This window comes from Poecilia mexicana, unplaced genomic scaffold, assembly GCF_051168715.1.
Source record: "Poecilia mexicana isolate PSO_F unplaced genomic scaffold, ASM5116871v1 scaffold_13, whole genome shotgun sequence".
NCBI classification, from domain to species: Eukaryota; Metazoa; Chordata; class Actinopteri; order Cyprinodontiformes; family Poeciliidae; genus Poecilia; species Poecilia mexicana.
In genome coordinates, this window is record NW_028263382.1 from 11955938 (window position 1) to 11974155 (window position 18218).

Sequence of the window (18218 nt, forward strand, 5' to 3'; positions counted from 1 at the left end):
CAGAAATTAAACAAATTATGAGATTTTTTCTTCTCAGCCTGCTGACAACAACACATAGCTAGGTCTAAAAGCTGTTCACCAGATGTATTCACCTAAATGTAAGTGTAGTACAGACTGGGATAATAAGAACAGCTCTATTTCATTCGATTCTCATTTAAACTTGTGAAAAATATTTAAAGAGACAATATAACATAACTTAAGGCAAGTTTCAACAAAAACTGCAGCTGTCAACAGATTCTCTTTCACACTTATCTGCTGGTGTGCACCATTCACTAGACCAAAAAGAAGTGGTCACCAAAACAGCCCCGTGGGTTAGTGACACATACAGGATCAATAAAAACCATAACATGTAGAAAAAGAAAGAGCAGACAAAGAATCATTAGTGTATGCAGCACCAGAGGACAAATCGGTCCACACACAGACACACAAATCAAGACAGATATTCTGACAGGTGAGAATGATTCCCACACACACACACCTATACGGGTTTATATGTATTAGCAGGACAATTTTTTCAAACCAGTTTTTTGCAACATTAAACGGACACCCCTTTCCACTTATGCTAGAAAGACGTAGTAAGTTGTCAAAAATCTTGTTTGAGCTACACAACATAGATCTCACTTAAAAATTTAGATACACACATCAGAACTCAAAATATGAGAACCTGATGCAATGCTGTATTAAAAGGACAAAAGATAATGAGGTGCTTGGCTCCGCCCATGACACCAACAGTAATTATCAGGGCCAATTTTATTTATCAGGACCACAGCATACACATACAAAAAACATACAATTTATGTGCATTAAGAAGTCCAAACATGGAAATATGGACTATAACTGGTCCATATTTCTGTGCAGTGCATCTGTCATCCCATGAGATGTCTGAATCATCTAGGGAATCAGGAACATACTCCTCTTCTGATGATGTCACCTCACTTGAACTTTGTTCTGGACAGACCTGTTGATTAAAAACATATTTTGTATACATTGAAAGCATTTCAGCAAGAATATTTCGGTAACACTTTATTTGAAGGGGGGTGAATAAGACTGTCATGACACTGTCATAAACATGACAACACATGTCATGAACATGAATAAGCCTTCATGAATATTTATGACTGTTGTCATAAAGCGTCATTCGGTAAATTATGACACTTTTAATACAAAGTTGACATTATTCAAAATGTCTTTGTTATGACAACTTGACATTAACTAAGAAATCATTACTGTTTAAACTTACCTTTAATAACATGAAGATACCTAATTTTTAAAGTGTAATCAGTAATTCTTTGATAACAAATTTATATCAGTATATGAATACTGAATGATTGTTTCTAAAAAAAAATTAAAATAAACAATGTCTACCTAATGTATGAACCTGTCAAGTTGAGTATTACACAGGATCCATGTGTCTGTGTGCATCTAAATTTAACTTTCATTCTTTTCTACCTCTAATTTCAAAACTCAGTCTTCCACATTTCTACATCTTACATGATAAGTATTATACAAGACCTGTGTGTTTGAAGAGTACTTCATATTATTTTAGTGACTTTATATAAGAATCTAAGTTGGTTGTTGGAGAGCAAAATTACCTCAGGAGGGTTGGTTGAACAGGATCCGCATACATCCATGTCACCAACCTGACACAGTTCATCTTTGGAAATTTGAAATGTAAAGAACACTCAATAAATGTGAGTTTGTTGAAAATGTAGAAAACAGTCCTCCCTATTTCTGCACCTTACATTTTGAGTATTACACAGGACCTGTGTGTATGTGCGTTTCTAAGTGTAATTTTCTATCTTTTCTACTAGTAATGTCAAAACTCAGTTTTCCAAATTTCTGCAACTTACATGATGAGCATTACAAAAGACCTGTGTGTATGTGCCCTCCTAAATGTGACTTTCATTCTTCTTTACTTGTAATTTCAATACTCAGTCCTCCCTATTCCTGCACCTTACATTTTGAGTATTACACAGGACTTGTGTGTATGTGCGCTTCTAAAAGTAATTTTCATTCTTTTCTACCTGTAATTTCAAAACTCAGTTTTTGAAATTTCTGCAACATACCTGATGAGCATTACACAAGACCTTTTTGTATGCATGCTTCTCAATGTACCTTTCATTCTTCTGTACTAGTAATTTCAAAACTCAGTCCTCCTTATTCCTGCACCTTACATTTTGAGTATTACACAGGACCTGTGTGTATGTGCGCTTCTAAATGTAGCTTTCATTCTTTTATATGTGTAATTTCAAACCTCAGTTCCCCCCTTTTATGCAGCTTACATATCAAGTGTTACACAAGACTTGTGTGTTTGAAGAGTACTTAATATCATATCAAAAACTCTATTTTAGAAAATAAGTTGGTCGTTGGAGACCAAAATTACCTCATGAGGGTTGGTTGAACAGGATCCGCATGAATTCACGTCACCAACCTGACACGGTTCATCTTTGGAAATCTGAAATGTAAAGAACACTTACTGAATATGAGTTTGTTCCCAATTTAGAAAACAGTCCTCCCTATTCCTGCCCATTACATTTTGAGTATTACACAGGACCTGTGTGTATGAGCGCTTCTTTATGCAACTTTCATTCTTCTGTACTTGTAATTTCAAAACGTAGTCCTCCTTATTCCTTCCCCTTACATTTTGAGTATTACACAGGACCTGTGTGTATGAGCGCTTCTAAATGTAACTTTCATTCTTTTGTACATGTAATTTCAAAACTCAGTCCTCCCTTTTTATGTGGCTTACATATCAAGTATTACACAAGACCTGTGTGTTTGAACCGTACTTAACAGTCATCCCCAACCACAGGACCGCGGAGTAGTACGAGTCTGTGGACCAATTGGTACTGGGTCGCACAAGAAAAATATTTACATGTTACGTATTGTCTGAGTCTGGAGGATCCATTATTTTGAAAACCCTTTAACTGGATTCTCTCGGTTACGTCTTGTGCGGCAACATTGAGCCCACAATGAGTAAGAAAGCGATGTCTTTGGAAAGTTTCTTTGGAAAAGCGGAGAAAGACCACAGACAGGAGAGTGGATTTATCCTGAACCTGTAGGTGACTCCCATGTTCCAAGCCCACTCTGCATAATATGCACTGGCTTACTAATGAGGCAATGAAGCTTCAAACTGCTTTGCCATTACACACCAAGCACCCTCTGCATTGGGTGTCATCGTTTCCCAGGTGGGATCATCTCATTGCAGAGAAACAAGCTCAGGACTCCCATTAATTTATAGTTGTGAGTTAAAATTTTCATGAAAATAAATGTTCGTTTTTGTGGCATATTCAAATCTTATTTTGAAGGGATGTGTGAACGTTGCCAGAGCGACCAGAGTCTGAGAGCATTATGGCAGTTATCGAGACGAGAGAAATAGAGCTTGTAAGTCTTAAGTCTGGTTCACACGGCATGATTTTAGGATTCAGACGATTTTCCAAACTTCTGTGACCACAGAGCTGATAAAAGTACAACAGGTTCGTGTGTCCAGCCACATAACAGGAGCAAATCTTGCCATGTGAGCAGGCTTTAGTACAAAATAATGTCACGTTAATTTAATGGATAGCTGAAAAGTTACCGGGTTTATCAACTGTGGTAGCAATTTTGCTCCAACTCCACTCCTCATCATTTCTATGGATATTCTTTGTACGAAATGCTGAATAAACATTCATGCCATTTCCACATATCTTCGATGTCCACCGGACTCATTTGTGCATGTCTGCTCAGCTCTTTGGGATTCCCCTCCATGAGCTACGTCACCGCGCTTTCTGATTGGCTACCTGTCAAGTTCAACAGGTTGAGTTCTAGCTCCCAATCAAGTAAAAACCCTACAAGTTGCTAGAATATGCCTGATTTTAGATCAGAGCAGTCCCAATGTTCCAACGACTGGATGCGATCATGCCACAGATGGCAGGATGAACAGTTACAATTATCGTGAGCAACGTTCTAAGATTGCTGTAAGGGGAAATTAAGGGTAAAAAAAGAACCCGAGCCTCAGAAAAATTGCCAAGTCTTGACCGGTCCGCGGTGATAAAAAGGTTGGGGACCACTGGTACTCAATATAATTTCAAAGACTTTATCTTAGAAAATAAGTTGGTCGTTGGAGACCAAAATTACCTCTGGAGGGTTGGTTGAAATCTGAAATGTAAAGAACACTCACTAAATGTGAGTTTGTTCCCAATGTAGAAAGCAGTCCTCCCTATTCCTGCAGCTTACATATTGAGTATTACACAGGACCTGTGTGTATGCATGCTTTTCAATGTAACTTTCATTCTGCTGTACTTGTAATTTCAAAACTCAGTCCTCCCTATTCCTGCACCTTACATTTTGAGTATTACACAGGACCTGTGTGTATGCGTGCTTCTCAATGTAACTTTCATTCTTCTGTACTTGTAATTTCAAAACTCAGTCCTCCTTATTCCTGCACCTTACATTTTGAGTATTACACAGAACCTGTGTGTATGCGTGCTTCTCAATGTAACTTTCATTCTTCTGTACTTGTAATTTCAAAACTCAGTCCTCCTTATTCCTGCACCTTACATTTTGAGTATTACACAGGACCTGTGTGTATGTGCGCTTCTCAATGTAACTTTCAGTCTTCTATACTTGTAATTTCAAAAGCCAGTCCTCCACTTTTATGCAGCCAACATATGTAGGATTATACAACACATGTGTGTTTGAACAGTACTTCATATCATTTCAATTACTTTATTTTAGAGAAAAAGTTGGTCGTTGGAGACCAAAATGTGCACTTCTAAATGTAATTTTCATTCTTCTATACTTGTAATTTGAAAACTCAGTCCTCCCTTTTAATGCAACCAACAAATCTAGTACTACACAACACCTATGTGTTTGTACTCTACGTAATGTCATTTCAATTACTTTAATTTAGAGAATAAGTTGGTCATTGGAGACCAAAATTACCTCAGGAGGGTTGGTTGAACAGAATCCACATGCATCCATGTCACCAGCCTGACACAGTTCATCTTTGGAAATCTGAAATGTAAAGAACACTCACTAAATGTTTGTTCCCAATATAGAAAACAGTCCTCCCTATTCCTGCACCTTACATTTTGAGTATTACACAGAACCTGTGTGTATGCGTGCTTCTCAATGTAACTTTCATTCTTCTGTACTTGTAATTTCAAAACTCAGTCCTCCTTATTCCTGCACCTTACATTTTGAGTATTACACAGGACCTGTGTGTATGTGCGCTTCTAAATGTAATTTTCATTCTTCTATACTTGTAATTTCAAAACGCAGTCCTCCCTTTTTATGCAGCTAACATATCTAATATTACACAACACATGTGTGTTTGAACAATACTTAATATCATTTCAATTACTTTATTTTAGAGAGTAAGTTGGTCATTGGAGACCAAAATTACCTCTGGAGGGTTGGTTGAACAGGATCCGCATGCGTCCACATCACCAACCTGACAGTTCATCTTTGGAAATCTGAAATGAAGGGATGTACACTGAATGAGTCCATACTTCTCAATAGAAAAATGAAGTCCACCTACTGTATGTGCTTGTCCACTTCTTGTTTTCAACTATAATGAAACCCTGTACTACAACTTGACATATCCTTCAAATATGTCTTCAGTGCTACTTGAATGATTTTTGATAGTATTTTCACACTTATAAGCACCTTTCTTCTCCATGGCCAGTCAAAATCACCATAATTATAAGTGATTTCTTCCCTTGGACCAATATATTTGAGTGCAAATAAACAGATGAGGTCTTCCATCCACTCTTTTAACTTTCATTTTGCTGTTTGGGTTCATCTGATCATTTACCAGCCTCCCCAATCATCCATCCTCTCTGGCAACATCAACACTAAAATATTAAGTATGAAAATAAGAATAATTATACCATGCAAGGGAAAGGATTTTGCATATTTGGTGTTTGCATGTCAGAAGGATATTCCTCTACCAACTAAAACTACTTTTACTGATGAAGCTGAAAATGTTTACATCACTGTATTTAGATGTAAAATAAAAACACAACAACCTTGAAACAGTCGCATACCAAAGCTTTTGTCCATTGAAGTTGAAATCAAACATAAGAACCTCGAGTGTATCATGGTAAACTTTCAGTTGGTTTTCTTGTTCCTTTCTACTTATGACTTCTCTGTACTCAATAAGGAAATCTGCTTTTTGAACACACCCCAACCTGTAGGTACACATAATAAGTAGGATAAACTTTAAACAATGCAGATATATCAAATAGTAGCAATTGAAATTAACATTTTTCAAAATCAGTTAATTGATCTAATTGGATGTCTTTCTGTGGTTACTTAAACATTTTTTGTCAACTGAATGCAACTCATTATTTTGTACTTGTAATTTCAAAACTCAGTCCTCCATATATTTGTTGAGGACAGTTACAAGTACCTGGGAATACCACAAGCAAATGGCAACCTCGATGAGGTCACAAGGAAAGGAGCCACAGTCAAATACCTCCAATGAATAAGGCAAGTCCTGAGAAGCCAGCTCAATGGCAAGAACAAGATCCATGCAATAAACACCTATGCCTTACCAGTAATCAGATACCCTGCTGGAATAATTAGCTGGCCAATGGAAGAGATAAAGGCCACGGATATTAAGACTTGGAAGCTACTAACCATGCATGGAGGGTTCCACCCCAAATCAAGCACCCTGAGACTGTACACAAGCCGTAAGGAAGGAGGCAGAGGACTAGCAAGTGTGAGAGCCACTGTCCAGGATGAAACATCCAAGATCCATAAATACATCAAGGACAAAGCCTCAACAGACGATGTGCTCAGCGAATGTCTCAGGCAATGGGGAACAGAGGACGAGGTGCTAGAGGTACCATCATGGGAGGACAAGCCCCTACATGGGATGTACCACCGACAAATAACTGAAGTGGCTGATATCAGGAAATCCTACCAATGGCTGGAAAAAGCTGGACTCAAGGACAGCACAGAGGCCCTCATCCTGGCTGCCCAGGAACAGGCCCTAAACACCAGAGCAATAGAGGCTCAGATCTACCACACCAGACAAGACCCAAGGTGTAGGTTGTGCAAGGAGGCCCCTGAGACAGTCCAGGACATAACAGCAGGGTGCAAGATGCTGGCAGGGAAAGCATACATGTAACGACATAACCAAGTGGCGAGCATAGTGTACAGAAACATCTGTGCAGAATATGGACTGGAAGCCCCAAGATCGAAGTGGGGAACACCCCCAAAGGTGGTGGAGAATGACCGAGCTAAGATCTTGCGGGACTTCCAGAACCAGATAGACAAGATGGTAATGGAGAACCAACCGGACATTGTGGTGGTGGATAAAGAACAGAGGAAAGTTGTTGTGGTGGATGTAGCAATACCAAGTGACTACAACATCAGGAAAAAGGAGCATGAGAAACTGGAGAAATACCAGGGCCTCAGAGAGGAACTGGAAAAGACCTGGAAGGTGAAGACCACAGTGGTGCCTGTGGTCATCGGGGCCCTCGGGGCAGTCACCCCCAAACTGGAGCAGTGGCTAAAACAGATCCCAGGAACAACATCAGACAGCTCAGTCCAGAAATGTCCAGTTCTAGGCACAGCCAAGATACTGCGCAGAACCCTCAAGCTCCCAGGTCTCTGGTAGAGGACCCAAGCTCAGAGGATGAAAGAGACCACCCACGGACGATGAGAAGGAGATATATATATATATATATATATATATATATATATATATATATATATATATATATATATATATCCATGTTTTCATGGATATATGGATATATATATGGATATATGTGCCTTACCAGTAATCAGATACCCTGCCGGAATAATTAGCTGGCCAATGGAAGAGATGAAGGCCACAGATGTTAAGACTTGGAAGCTACTAACCATGCATGGAGGGTTCCACCCCAAATCCAGCACCCTGAGACTGTACACAAGCCGTAAGGAAGGAGGCAGAGGACTAGTGAGTGTGAGAACCACTGTCCAGGATGAAACATCCAAGATCCATAAATACATCAGGGAAAAAGCCTCAACGGACGATGTGCTCAGCGAATGTCTCAGGCAATGGGGAACAGAGGACGAGGTGCTGGAGGAACCATCATGGGAGGACAGGCCCCTTACCACCGACAAATAACTGAAGTGGCTGATATCAGGAAATCCTACCAATGGCTGGAAAAAGCTGGACTCAAGGACAGCACAGAGGCCCTCATCCTGGCTGCCCAGGAACAGGCCCTAAACACCAGAGCAATAGAGGCTCAGATCTACCACACCAGACAAGACCCAAGGTGTAGGTTGTGCAAGGAGGCCTCTGAGACAGTCCAGCACATAACAGCAGGGTGCAAGATGCTGGCAGGGAAAGCGTACATGGAACGACATAACCAAGTGGCGGGCATAGTGTACAGAAACATCTGTTCAGACTGGAAGCCCCGAGATCGAAGTGTGGAACACCCCCAAAGGTGGTGGAGAATGACCGAGCTAAGATCCTGTGGGACTTCCAGTTCCAGACAGACAAGATGGTAATGGCGAACCAACCGGACATTGTAGCGGTGGATAAAGAACAGAGGAAAGCCGTTGTGGTGGATGTAGCAATACCAAGTGACTACAACATCAGGAAAAAGGAGCATGAGAAACTGGAGAAATACCAGGGCCTCAGAGAGGAACTGGAAAAGACCTGGAAGGTGAAGACCACAGTGGTGCCAGTGGTCATCGGGGCCCTCGGGGCAGTCACCCCCAAACTGGAGCAGTGGCTAAAACAGATCCCAGGAACAACATCAGACATCTCAGTCCAGAAATGTGCAGTTCTAGGCACAGCCAAGATACTGCGCAGAACCCTCAAGCTCCCAGGCCTCTGCTAGAGGACCCAAGCTCAGAGGATGAAAGAGAGGGTGAGAAGGGAATTTTTTTTTTTTAATTTTATATACATACGCTTCTATTGTATTTTGAGCAGTTGCTTGTCTCCTTCGGAATAAGAAAGATGTTCTGATTATAATGATCATCGATCATGATCTATGCTAATAATGTGCAGTATAAAAATAGTTTAAAAGTGAAAAAGTAAAACAAAAGAAAAAAAATGATCATTTAATAAACTCTGGAATCCTGTGCATAATATAGTCACAACTCACCTTTAAATGAATTGAGGTATTTTACATCAAATCCTTCTTTATCTTCACCTAAGGAGCAATAACTGGAATCATGTTTGCTCTCTGAGACCTTGTTGTTGACATCTCCTGCAAAGATCAGAGAATACAACATGATACTGTACACCAGGGGTGTCAAACTCCAGGCCTCGAGGGCCAGGGTACTGCAACTTTTAGATGTTTGTCTGGTCTAAAACACCTTAAGTATATGACTGAATTAGCTTCTCAGTGCAATCAAGTTGATGACCACCCCATTTTATCCAGCCATGTGGCATCAGAAACACATCTAAAAGTTGCTGGACACCAGCCCTTAAGACCTTGAGTTTGACACCCCTGCTGTACACAATATGATTTGATGTTATTGTATGTGAAAATGTACTGAAGTACACAGTACTACATAATTGACTTTCTATTGACAGATTCTCAAAATCTTCAAATATTAAAACATTATCTTAATACTAATGATTATTACCTAGGATCATTTGTGCCTGTGAAATAATATCACTCACTGATATACAGAAAATGACCAAATACAGTTTTATCTAATTCTGGAGTGAGCCACCTTCCCTTTAAACTCTGGTACACTGACTAACATGGTTGGTAATTACTAGCTAAAATGCTGCAAATCAAATGCTTTGGTGTATCCAAGCATCAAGTAACCTACAACATTCAGCAAAATTACAAAACTATATGTACTTAAATGTCTTAAGAGATTCTGTATGAGTCTTACCTCTTTCTCCACGCAAAACAAATGAAACAAGTTCAATTAATACTAATGGCTTGCACCTGGACTTGACGGATTGTACCACGTTGACAGAGGAGGAGGGGTACAACAAAAGGATTATTCCATTTTGTTTCTGAAGCACACAAGGTCTGATTTTTTTCAGGAACAAGAAAATTTTGAGTAATATTTTGTAACTTTTATTCAATATTTCAAAGTTAAATAGTTTATCATACATTTTTCTTTAATTAAGAGGCAACAGTTAGATGGTATCTCCCACCAGCAATGTTGTCACTTCCTTTAATCATTTCTGTTCAATCAATTAATCATGTTTATTTGTATAGCACATTTCAGCAGCAGGGCAGTTCAAAACACTTTATATCATAAAAACAAAAACTGTTGTCTAATGGCAGACACAACACCTGCAGAAAAAGATTGGCTGATGTACCTGCCAATAGACAATTTAGACTACCTAGACAATCTGCATGTATGCAGAGTAGAGACATTGAGATAACGACAAAATATCAATCTTTAAATTTTTGTCTTAACAGTAACATAAATAATCATGATATTTTTGGCACTTTAAATATTTTTTAAATAAACGATTTTTATTTTTATATTTCTAATTCTGTATTACTCCATGACTGGTTATCCCTTCTTTCAAATTCAAAAATACTTCATTGATCCTTGGTCTTCACAGTATATTAGCAGTTCCCAAAGGTGTGCTTCTCTGTATCAAGAGGTCTGATCTATCTCCAGGTATTTGTTTGAGCCAGTCTTCCAGTTTAGGGGTCATTACCCCAAGGGTTTCAGTGACCACAAGCACTACTGTTGCTTTCACCTTCCACATTTTTTGTAATCTCCTAAGACCCAAACTCTCACATGGAGTGCATTATTAATTCATCTATGGGCTGATTGGGACCTAATGATTCCAAAAACAAAGAATTATTGTTTTACATGATATGTGGACAACATTTTTCTCAGAAAAATACTTATTCATTTTAAATCACCATGTTTAGCACCATGGTAAATATATGCAGTTGCTAACTTTTGTAAACTTACACAACAAAAGAAACACTGAACATCTTGAGTCTAACCTGTAATGTGTTATAATCTTCCACCACCACCAAGTCATAAAATAATGGCCTAACATGTGGACACCAGACCCCATCTAGAGCAAAATTTAGTATTGTGGACTAGACAGCCCAAAATAAGTCAACCACTCAAGTTCTAGGAGGATGATGGGGTTTTTTAGCCTTTGGTATTTCTCTAGTTTTTTTCTGTACCTTCTGTTCATTCAGGATAGCTACATCATAACAACTGCTTTGCTCTGCTGCTCAATGATCACCATGTTCAGTTGGTTTGCTTTTCCCATTTTGTCTTCCTGTATATGGAAGGCCCACAGGATCTTAGCTTGTTCGTTTTCTACCACTTTGTGTGGCATTTCCCATTTTAACGAGGTGTGTTCAAGGTTATATTCCCTTCAGATGTTTCTTCACACTATACTGGGTACTTGGTTGTGGCGGTTGTGGTTCTGTCATTGGACTTGCCTTACTATTTGTACAGTGGCTTTCTAAAGTATCCATAGCCCTTGAACTTGAATTTCCAGTTTTGTCACAACTGGAAATATATTTTCACAGAATTTTATGGGAAAGACAAACACAAAGTGGTATATACTTGTGAAGTAGAAACAAAACTAAACATGATTCATAACAGTTTTTACAAATAAAAGCTAAAAAGTGCGGTGTGCAAAAGTGTTCAGCCCCCTTTCCCTGAATGCAGCCAATTGCCTTCAGAAGTTGCCTGATGACTGCAAATGGTAAAAAAATTCAACTCCTCTATGACTGCCTCAAAAGTTGGCTAAGAGAATATTGGGGAACAAACAGCATCATGAAGTCCACGGAACACACCAGACAGGTCAGGGATAAAGTTGTGGAGAAGCTTAAAGCAGGCTTAGGCCATCTCACAGAGTACTGTTCCACGAATCATCTGGAAATGGAAAGAGCAAATCACACAGCTGTGAACCTACCAAGAAAAGGCCATCCACCTAAACTTACAGGCTGAACAAGAAGAGCACTGATCAGAGATACAGCCAAGAGGTTCATGGTGGCTCTGGATGAAATGCAGAGATATTTCTGAAATGCAGTATAGTATAACTATTAGTCATGCACTGCAAAAATGTGGTTTTATGGAAGAGTGGCAATAGAAAAGCCATTGTATAAAGAAAACTATAAGAAGTCCCATTTGCAGTTTGCCAGAAGCCATATTGGGATACAGCAAAAACGATAAGACAAGACCAAAATTTAACTTTCTGGGAAAAATGCAGAGCACTATTTGTAGTGGAGAACAAACACTGCACATAACTCTGAACACACCTTCCCCACTGACAAAAATGGTGGTGGCAGCATCATGCTCTGAGGGTGCTTCTTTTCTTCAGGGACAGGAAAGATTGTTAGAGTTGATTGTAAGATGGATTGAGCCAAATACAGGGAAATCTTGGAAGAAAACCTGAACACTCCTGAACCTGGAGTCTGCAAAAGACTTGAGGCTGGGGCAGAGGTTCACCTTCCAGCAGGACAATTACCCTAAACATAAAGCCAGATCTACAATGGAATGGTATAAATAAAAACATATTTCTGTGTTAGAATGGCAAAGTCAAAGTCTAGACATAAACTCAGTGGAGAATCTTTGGCAAGATCTGAAAACTGCTGTCAAGTCAATTTTATTTGTATAGCACATTTCAGCTGCAAGGCAGTTCAAAGTGCTTTACATCAAAGGACTAAAAAGTGATAAAATTAACATACATTTACCGTAAAAAAAGAAAAACATAGAAATTAAATTCAAAGTAAAATCAAAATTAAAATCATATACATTAATTATATTGATACATGTACCAATGATTAAGATTTAGAAACAACTGTAAATTGTTGTTTTTTTGGGGGTGGGGGTGGGGGGGTGTTGCCTTGATTTAAAGGAATTCAGCTGTGTTGCAGTTTTCTGTAAGTTTATTCAAGATTTATGGTGCACTGAAGCTAAGTTCTGCTTCAAAATGCTTGGTTCTGGTTCTGAGGATGCAGAGCAGACCAGAATCAACAAACTGTTAGCAGTAGTTTGGTGAAAAAAATGGCTCTCTTATGGTTTATATTTATTTTAATCCACACACTTATTCCACACACGTATTATTCATAATATTTTAAATAAAAAATATTTGATCAAAAATATATATTAATTTCTGTATATTTTTAGGTGCCACATACACCTTTTGTCCAATGTAAGGTTGGACAAAAGGTTGGGTTTAGGCATCCAACTAACCTTTATAAAATATTCAGTCTTATAGCACAGAGTAATCATATTTCCAACTCATCCCCAGTGTAAGAGTTGGCAATTTACACACAATTCATGTGTGTAAACAGCGACGTGAATTAGAAAGACACTGTAGTAATTAGCGGGACCTTCCGGCAGACAACCAATCAGAACAAGAGCTTGTGTGAATATTCATAAGGTCCTGCTATTACACAGAGTTGCCACCGGGGGCACTGTGGCGATACACAAATTATACACAAAATCTGGTTTATGTGTATTAAACGGACATCTCGTTTTTTTTGCATTTTTGGGGTTATTGGACCAATAGAAACCTTTCTACGCTTTTAGATTTTTGTCAAAATTAGCAGGACACCGCCCCTGTCCCGTTAATTCAAAATGTCCTGCTAGTGTTGCGTGTATTCTGACGAAATGTCCTGCTAAACCACATATACCAACACACACACACACACACACGCACACACACACACACACACACACACACATCTTTCCACCTTCTCTCCTTCTCACTCAACAATTCTGTACAACGGGGTGAGCTGTGGAGAAGCATCATCGGCTTCCCGGGTTATAATCACACATTGGTGCACTTCACAGACAATGGATGTGTGGAAGAATAAAGATGTAACAGGCGAGTGAAATTCTGCACCACGTTAGTGACTGCATGCGTATGCGTGCGTGTGTGCGTGTGTATGTGTGTGTGTGTGTGAGGTGGTGTGACTAAGGTGGAGTGGGCAAGGGGAAGGAAATAAGCAACCAAGATGGTGCGCTGGGTTAGGTCTGATGCTAATGCTCATTTAAAATAGTGACAGACTGGAAGAGTGCAGCACAAGCTGGGCTGCCTTAATTTCTCCATGGAATAGCTCATGCCCGACCTCCGTGCCACAGCCAAAATCTCTTGAGCTCAATTAAAATTGGATTAGGTGGAGATACTGAATGTACAGCACAGCATCTCTCGTGCTCTTCTACTAGTAATGCCCCTGCTTGACACCTCTGCAACCCCCTACTCAAACAGTTGTCATAGAGACAGCAGAGCCCCGAGGAGGCAGCAAGCAGAGTGGAGGAGAAACAGAGAGAGGGAGGTGATGTTGGGATGGCTACAGAGCTGCAGGCATTTTGTTGAGGGCCAGCAGCCACTTTCGTAGGGAAGGCAGCTTCACCCCCCTCACGTTTCATCTGCAGCCAGATGTTCTGCACTCTTGAACACAATGCTTTACAGCAAAGCACACAGATGTGCAATCATTAGAAGGCCACAATTTACTCACTCAAGACGCATCAAGCTGTTTGGAGACTGAATTATATGTTGATGTCAGTGGTCTAGACTTTATTTTGCTCTGCTGTACCCTTCAATATATTTCTATGTCAAAACAACAATAGAGTGGCACAGTTAGACCCTGCTTTAAATGTCTTTACAGCCAAAACATGGCAAACGACTTGATCAAGCATTAACCTGACTAGTATTCCTGCTAAATTTTCTTTGTATACTGTTAATGTGAAAAGTTCGATGCTGTGACAAAGTACAGGGCAAAAGGCTAGCTGTCAAAGAAGAGAGGCTAAAGAGGAGAGAAAAAAAAGCTTATTGCAAACTGCCCAGATCAAAAAAAAAAAAAAATGTCATAACAACAAAGCTTTGGTCTAAACTAACACGCACAGGCCCCTGTAGACTTGGGGATTTGACAAAGCCCAGCCCTCATTTTTTAGAGGCCCAGCTGTAAAAAATGCCATTTAATGAACCTGTCTGCTGAAGCTGTCCCCTGCCTGTCAGAGGTGTCAGGCAGTGACAAGCGCTGGGGACGGCCGCCTCCAGTCACAGACAGGCCTGCCAGCTGGAGACTTCGGCCCCAATCTAATCACACCACCAGGAAGGGACCGGCGCTCTGCTCTTGGTCTGTCACGCTCAGTGCTGGGGGAGCAGGAAGAGGGTGGGTGAAGGGAGTCTGGTGTGGTCGACAAGCGCAGCCTTTTGTTTCCACACGGGTCCCTCAATGTAAGCTCATTAGAGGACAACGAGCGCATGCGCCGCTCCGCCAGCTGCAAGAGGATACACCTCCATTGTAACAGCCTTAAAGCAATTTAACATCTCGGTCCTCTCTTTTCGCTATTTTGTTTTTCTTACATCGATGACTTGACGTACTGGCTCCATTTCAGAACTTTCCAGAAGAGAAATGAAGAATATTGTGACAGATGAGACAAGGGCAAGCATATTGTGACAGTGGTGCTTAAGTTTAAACTCATATATAATAATGTGCAGATGCTCAAATGGAGGGCAATATGCTTATAAGCAGCAGGGTGCCACTTCATGCATGGAAATAGATTCTAATCATATTTGACTTCCGAATAGCTTTTACCTCCACATTGACTGAGACACAATGACAGATGTTATTAATAAATCTAATGAAGCAGTCTCCCTAAAACCTGATGCAATTTTCTTCCATATGGAGAGATGCAACCCCTCCTTCAGTGCATTTATACCAAAATAGGACAATAATACAATTCAGCGAGACCTCCAAGTCAGCATGACTGATATGTTTATATAAGAGTGTGGGGCACGTTGACAACCTGGTACCATAGCACCTCTGCAGCATTCTTCTCAGATTTGTCTAATAGGCTTCCACTATAAAGCCTCACAACTGCACAGTCCCAGGCGGCCATAGAAGAACGACGGAGTCAAAGAATAAGGGGAGGATACGGGAGGCCCGTTTCATTTTGAATGATATGACTACTCCCTCAGGAGCAAGTGGGATGGATTTCACACATGGCAATTTGGAGGATCAGCACACACCACGTATACTGTATTCAACGGCTGACCCAGGGCAATATGGGCCAAATCTGTGAGGAGGTTGAGCAATCAGGGAATCCGAAAGGGAAAGAATGAAGCCTGGTAACAAAAAGGGCAGGGAAGAAACCCGAGTTAAGTGGAAGAGCATTGAAGCCACAGAGAGCAAGGTGAGAAACATCACAAATGTAATGTTATCTAAAAAGCATCAACACTCAATTAAAGGTGTCAGAACAATGTTTTTAAGAAATCAGAAAATTATTATGATCAAGTGATATGACATTGAATGTGTTTATGTTTTGCTGTGTATTTTTTGTACTTGAAATATGTTTTATTTTTATGTGAATAACTCATGCACCCTTCATTGTACTCTATTCTTACTGTTCATATTGCTTTACATTTATGCTTAATTTGCAATGGTTCATTTGCTTTGTATTTAACTTATAATCAATACACAGATTTATATTGTAATCCACTGAATATCTTCCAAGTACCACCAGTAGTACTCAACATAATTTGAGAAGCATGGAGCTAAATGCTGCAATACGCCTGTCACACCGTTGTGTACCTTTTATTTTTAAGCCAAGCTGCCACATGTTGAAAAGTTCTGCTGCAGGGTCAAATCATCTCTCACACACAATTTAAACCACACTGGTGTGCCATTGGTACAGAACTGATGAAACGGTTTTGAAAGACGACAGCAATGGCCAAATAACATTAATCACTTTCAGGTTGAGCTAAGCTGCTGGCATTGATGAAAATCTACTTACTTTGGGCACACCAAATATTTGAAGCTAAAAGTTAAACTGATGACTTAACCTAATTTCTGTTTATTTGGACAAGTAGTTATCCAGCCACCTAGGACAGTCACAACCTCGAAGTTTTATTCCCAGATGATCATCTGATTCTTTTTTAGGTTTTCTTTGCTCTAGTAACTAGTCGTTACTTTTATTTGACAGTGGTTAGACAGGAAAGTCAGTTGTGTGTGAAATGAAAGACAATAAGGTGGTGACATCAGGGCAGTGATGTATTCCTTCCACATGCAGCACAAAACTGAATTTCACACCCTTCAGCCTAATACACACGCACTATTCAAAATGGGAGCACTTTGAAAGCAACACATTCTGCAAAGAGGCGAAAGAACTTGATGTTCCACAAAATCTTTTTCATTTCCTCACTTTTATGTATATGGTTGCTAAAGATTTCTTTTCTGATTCTATTCTAGTGGCCTTTATTTTATACAGACATAAAAGGGGAACAATTGCTACAAAGGACAAATGGCTAGTACTCAAACTTGTGAGGGTCATGTCAATAAGGGAGTTGGGTGCTTTTACCTCGGCGTCACCACTATGCCCAAAAGGTTTATATTTTAAACTATCCTGGCTGGTCTGTCTGGGTCTCCAGTCGAGTTTCCAATCAGCGGAAAGAAGGAGGAGTTGTGAATGACCAACAGTCAGTCTCTGCGCTTATTGAGAATTATAGCCTGCCTGTAGTTTGGTAATGGCAGCAGAAAAACGTGAACGAAGCTAATCAATCTGTGTTGGTCACGCTTCCATATATTGAGCTGGTTAAGTCGGAGCCAGAGGAATAAATAAGATATTTTATTGCTACAAAGATGTCATGGCTGCTCTCCCCATGAGGTTCTATAAAGTCCACGCAATTTCTGAAAGCTTCATCGAGCTGATGTATTACACACATCACGGGAAACATTAGCAACTGGGTGAAATCAGATCAAATTGTTCAAAAATACAACAGAGTAGATGCCTCCAGCAAACAATCATTTCTCAATCGCTAAGGATCTAGATCCTTCGTACAAAGCAAAGTTTAGAACAAGGGACTCCTTTGAAACCAAGACAAATTACATTGAATGTACCTCTGTTTACAGAAGGAAAATTAGACAACATAAGTAAAAATATTAATGACAATATCCTCAGATTAGCTATTCAACTACATACATGCAAAAGCTTTCATTTAAAGGCGTGAGGAAAAGAACTCCAAATGTTACTGAAAAGAAAATTAATCCTTCTGAGAAACTTAGAGGCACCAAAATGAAACAGTTACTACATAATATTTTGCAAAGAAAGTTTGGTCTAGTTTTAATTTAAGGATTGTGTCCTTTGAAAAAAAAAAAAAGTAGGACACCGTTGATGTTTTCTTGTTTTGTCAAACAACTCAGGTGTGCCCACGCACTGTGAAATAAAAGTAATATGTGACTGTTTAAATTCACAAAGCCATGCGGAGGAAAATCTCAACTGTGTGACCAAAGACATGCCCAAATCTGCACTTTTATTTACAC

General features: G+C 39.7%; 1 long non-coding RNA gene across 1 annotated transcript; it reads right to left on the bottom strand.

The window, feature by feature from the left end:
- Positions 1 to 704: 704 nt before the first annotated feature.
- LOC148155762 (uncharacterized) lies at positions 705 to 10020 on the bottom strand. The gene is made up of 6 exons (XR_015765054.1): positions 9093 to 10020; positions 5387 to 5456; positions 4924 to 4995; positions 2384 to 2455; positions 1593 to 1654; positions 705 to 958 (listed from the first exon to the last, which is right to left on the bottom strand). It is a non-coding gene; the product is annotated as an uncharacterized LOC148155762 (long non-coding RNA).
- Between the last annotated feature and the right edge of the window lie 8198 nt (positions 10021 to 18218).